We start from the raw sequence: 5,633 nt of genomic DNA, 5'->3' as shown, positions 1-5,633 counted from the left end.
ATTCGATTTTTCGTCGCAAATACAAGAAAATACTGTCCTCAATTATGAATTATTATTATTATATCTTAAGACATAATTATTCTTTAGAAATAATCGCCTTCAATGCTTCATGTACAATTCAAGAAGAAATGAATTCCATTCAGTCATTTCTATAATTGTTTAATCATGTAATGAACATGAACGTGACAAGTCTGTAAACACACTGAACTACCGATGTTTGCACATTTTTCTGAAGCATTTAGTAAAATACGGACACAATGCAAAAGAAAATAATTAATTAGAAACCAGGGTGGTGGTTTGACCTGAACACATGGAAAAACTTGAAAATAATCTAGAATTCAACTTAAAAACACAATTTTTTAGAACGTTAAGATTAGTTGTGATTTTAAACTGTAATTAAACGGTTGTATAATTATATTCGAAGGGAAGTGTCATTTAAAGTCAATGTAAGTCATTTCTATTATTTATTAAATGGGACATGAATAGTTGTTTGAAGAATCCATAATAAAATCTTCCTAACTCTAAGAACATGACTGCTCTCTTAGTTTGAACTTGTGAAATGGGTCGCTTGAAAACTATGCATTATAAATGTTTTTATAAAGCTTGATTTAGAAAAAATTTTGTATACCCGCAAAAAAACATGTGCGAGATACAAAAAAACAGACAGGTACAACATGAATTTGTCAAAGAAAGTTGACGAAGTAATTAAAAAAAAACATATTCGTAATCAAATATATTAAGATATTATTTTTGATAATGAATTCTATGGATAGTTTTAAAATAAATTTATTAAAGCTATTTTAGTAATCGTAAAACAAAGTATAATTAATCCCACCCAATTTTAAAATGATAATGGCCTTTTAAAATTTATTTTAAAATTTTCAGTAGAGGGTTCTGTATTAAAAAAATATTTCAAAAGCATTGTTATGAACATTTGTTTTTTTATTACTTGTCTAATTGTGAACTCAAAAAATTATGTAGTTGTACTTGGCAGATTTTTTGCAACGTGTATGATTTTTACGGGATTTCATGTTTTTTGTGAATTTTTTGAACTTAATTTATTCTTTAATTTAAGTTAATGGTACCATTACTCAATGGAAAGGGTGACTATAGTTTTAATAAATCTATAGTTCTCATGGATAAACGTCTTTCCTTTATTCTAATGGAACAATGATTGACGAATAAATAATTTTCCTTTTTCCCTTGAAAACACTTATTTATATTTAGATGGAATTTTCACCAAATTAGTTGAATTATATTGAATTAATGTTAGATTTAGCGATTAATATAATGTTGTTATTAAAAAAATATTATCAATTATTTCTTGTATTCAATGAATTTTTTACCAAAGTGCACCACTGGGTGATACGGTAATCTTTGTTTGTGATTATAGTATTCATAAATAATTACTGAATTGCACAAGAAGTGACTGCAAAGTGCAAATCAATCTAGCACTTTACCCATACCAAAAATAACATTTTTTTTCTGATATACTTATTATAGTTACATATTTTTACATTTAAATGATCAATTTTAGCGTACCAATATTTTTTAAAAGGAATTTTTATAAGTGCATAGAATTAAAAAATTTCTTTGATGGCAGACACTATATTTAAAAATCTATCTAATTTTTATTTGTGATATTTTAATCTCTGATTTCATTCAGATCTTTAGTTAATTAAAAAATCATTAAAAATATTTAAAAAGAATACAGTGTTTGATAAAATATTGTTTCTTCTTTTCTAAGTTTATAAATAAGTAGTTTATCTATCCCTTATTCATTCCTTTTTCGCGCATAAAAGAATGTAGCAGTCTTTTTTTATATTGATATATGATATTATGAACTATTATTATATTATAATTAAGAATATGGAAAATTTCAAATTCGAGAGTGAAAATAATTATCGTTTTTATTTTAGGATATTGAGTTTTCAGTAAAGAAATATAATCCCGTGTGGAAATAACCCCATTTGGCCCTATTACAAGTCGGGCACTAATCGGGAGCTAGTCGGGGGCTAGTCGGGTTATTAATGTTGACAAAGTACCCAGTCGGGGACTAATCGGGGACTAGTTGAGCTTTTTGTCAAAATTTCAATTTTTCAATTTTGTCAAAATTTCAGTCGGGGCCTGGTCGGTGGTTGGTCAAGGGCTAGTCGGGCCTTTTTGTTCACTAATGATTTTTTTAATTCTAAAACACTAAGAAGATATTTAACAATAATTTTACACAGTTTTTTGGAGAAAATATTTATTAATGTTAAATCCATCTCAAATATACCTAATAAATAATTATTAAGTTAATAATTTTGTACGATAATCAACTTTTTATAAAAACAACGATGAAAATCTTCAAAAAGACGTAATATTATTTTTTTGTAGTGTTTTTTAAAAAATTACGAATATCTAGGAACATTTATAAATACCTTTGTATGGAATTCTAAGAAAATCCATATTGGAAAAGATACATATAGATGTAGGTGAAAAGTCTACCGAAAGTCATACGACTCTAAATTTGTACAGATGCTTATTTTTAAATTGATCTGAAAGTTTTGCCATATGTAAATAAAGTCTAATCCTTCATGTAGTTGAAATTGGAAAAAGAACAAGTTTTTGATTTATCAGTGCAGTGCATATCAGTATCCTAGTAGTAAACTATTAAGCACGGTACAGTTCAGATTTCACTACCACCTTCATTTGAGTCTTGCGGTTCTGGACTGGTAGCTTTAAAGAAAATCCGCAAGGGCGCAACGTGCCGCCTCTCGCGCAAGAGAAATGACGCGTCGAGTGTTTAAGACAGCAGTCCACACGTAACGAAGCATAATTACCTGGAGCAGAGACTACCGTGACCAACATGGCGGTTCCTTCAGAACGAAACTCTTCCATTGCTGCCTTCCAGCTGAAGTTTTTGTTTTCAAAATTAATCTTCCACAAATTTTTACGGAATTTTAGTTACATATATTTATGCATTTTTAAGCGTAGGAATGTTCCCCATTAAATTTTGGGTAAATTTGAGCACTTTTAAATGTTTCAACAAAATTTATGGAGATTTCCGTAAATAATAAGTATTTTGACATACTTTTAGGGGATGTTCCACAAATTTTAGGGAGTTTGGTTAATATTCCACGCGGCGGATGTATTATCATATGACCCCTACTAGTACCCGATCAGGCCCCGACTTTAAGTGAAGTCGAATGGTTGGGAACCAGGCTAGTTCCCCATTTGAATTTCTACACGGGATTTCACATAGAACCGGAAATTTTTTAAAGAATTATAATTGAGATTTAGAACAAAGTAGTTAAAATATCCCTATTCCAAGCCAGAATTCGTCAAAATTTAAGAGCTCCTTCTTTCATATTTTCGAAAAAAAAGTACTTCAAGTAATTTTTAAAGTAGAAGTAGTATTTCAAAGAGAAAATATTTCTGAATTATAATTTTTGTTCCACATTTTTCGTTTTTTTTTCTCTTTAAAATTTAACTACTTGCGGTTAAAAGCGAATCAGTTTAAATCAGTTAAATATTCATAATTTCTGTTATACTTCATCTTTTTTTTCATTAGAAATTAATTTGGTTGTTGGAAGATTCATAATTTTAATTGCAAATTCATGTATTTAAAAAAATTTAGCTACTTTGTTTAAAATCAATCAAATTTTCAATAACTATTTCAGTAAAAAACTTAACTGTTTATATTTTTTTGAAAATTCATTTAATTTGTGGAAAATTTGTCTTTTTTAGAAAATTAATCTTATAGGTTAAAAATTCATCTTTTTGGTAGGAATAAAATTCAACTGTTACAGTTCAAGATTCATCATTTTAGTTAAAAATGTATCAGTTTTGTTGAAAGTTAATTTTTCCTAATGAATATTTAATCATTCCACTTTGAGTTAAACATGACCCTTTTCTAGTTTAAAATGTAACAATTTGGATGTAAATTTGTATTTTTTAATTAAAAATTAATTGATTTCGTTGAAATTTAACCTATTTTGCTTTTAAAACACTATTGTTCTGATAGAAAATCCATTGTTTTGGTAGAAAATGATTTTTTTCTTTAAATGTTAATTTCATTGTTTAAAATTTTTTCTTTTTGATTGCAAATTCAAGTCTTCCAGTAAAATATTCATGATTTTAGTTTGGAAATAAATATTCTTGTTTGAAAAATAAACTCTTTTCTTTAAAATTCATTTCTGTGGTTGAAAAGTGCGAAATTTGATTGCAAACTTGTTTCTTCTTTGGATGAAAAGGAATTTTTTTTTACCGAAAATAAACTATTTTATTCTAAATTTGTTTCTTTTTTTGTTGCAAATAATTTTTTTCTTACACTGAAAATACTATTCCAGTTGAATATTTCATAATTTTAGTTGAAAATTCATTTTTTTGGATGAACATTCGTTTCCTGACTGTACATTTAATTATTCAATTTTTGATTGAAAAATGATCTTTTTTAGTTGAAAATTCGTCTTTTTTGGTTGAACATTGATTTTCTTAACTTAAAACTTAATTATTTAAGTTTTGGTTGACAATTTATCTTTTTTAGTAAAATTGATTAATTTTTTGTTGAAATTTCAACTATTTCGGTTGAAGATTTATTGTTTTATTTGAATACTTATTGTTTTGTTTACAATTCAACTATTCCAGTTGAGGATTCATCATTTTGGTTATAAATTCATCAATTAAGATAAAAATACATTTGTTTGGCTAAAAATGTAATTATTCCATTTCTTGTTGCAAATTAATTTTTTTTCTAATTCAAAATTCAATTATTTGGTAGAAAACTAATCTGTTCGTTTAAAAAACAATCGGATTTTTTTGGAACTATATTTTTGGTTAAAAATTCAATTATTTCAGTTAAATAATCACCATGTTAGTTGAAAATTCATCTTTTTGGTTTAAAACACTACTATTCCGATTGAAGATTCATGATTTTATTTGAAAATTCGCCGAATCGCCCCTATTGAGCTGACGTAACAGCGTATTCGAATCGAGTTAAGGCATATTTCATAATTACGGGCTCATTTAAGGCTAATTTAATTCAACATTGCCAAATTCAATGCTGCTTTATTTTATTAAAAATATTGTATAATTATGTTATAGATAAGAACTCGATACACTGTTATTTTTAGGTATGGTAACATCAGTTTAACAGTAAGCCGTCATAATCCCTGGATAAAAAAAGTACAGCTATGAATTTGGCAATAGAGTATTAAATGAGCCTTAAATGAACCCTCAATTATGAAATGGTTCTTAACTCGATTCGAACATGTGGTTACGTCAGCTTGATATACCGCGTTTTGTTAAAATTCATGACTGTATCGTGACGCAGTTATACTTTCATGGAAATGCACAAATTTATTTTTATGAAGTAGTATAGGCTTCCGAAAGATAGTATATTTTATATATGTATATTTAATTATTCACACAAAAGTTATATTTGTCACGTTGGACTTACGCGAACCTTGAACATGCACTGCGACATTAAACTAATGATGCATCCACTCAAATAGATAATAAGGATTATATTATGAGCACTGCGGAATTCATTCGCTTGAAAGACGCAAATTCAATTCTGCCATAAAACAAAACATCAAACTGGTTTTGTTTCTTACAATGAGACATTCGAATTTCATTGAAAATAGTAAATT

The 5,633-nt window shown here is 27.3% G+C and overlaps 1 protein-coding gene across 5 annotated transcripts in view; it reads right to left on the bottom strand.

Moving 5' to 3' along the window:
- LOC117176074 (hypoxia-inducible factor 1-alpha-like) overlaps window positions 1-5,633 on the bottom strand; it is a 245,644-nt gene that overhangs the window by 163,865 nt on the left and 76,146 nt on the right. The gene's annotated exons all lie outside the window — the stretch shown is intronic.

This window comes from Belonocnema kinseyi, chromosome 7, assembly GCF_010883055.1.
Source record: "Belonocnema kinseyi isolate 2016_QV_RU_SX_M_011 chromosome 7, B_treatae_v1, whole genome shotgun sequence".
NCBI lineage: Eukaryota > Metazoa > Arthropoda > Insecta > Hymenoptera > Cynipidae > Belonocnema > Belonocnema kinseyi.
This window is presented reverse-complemented; position numbering and strand designations above follow the sequence as displayed.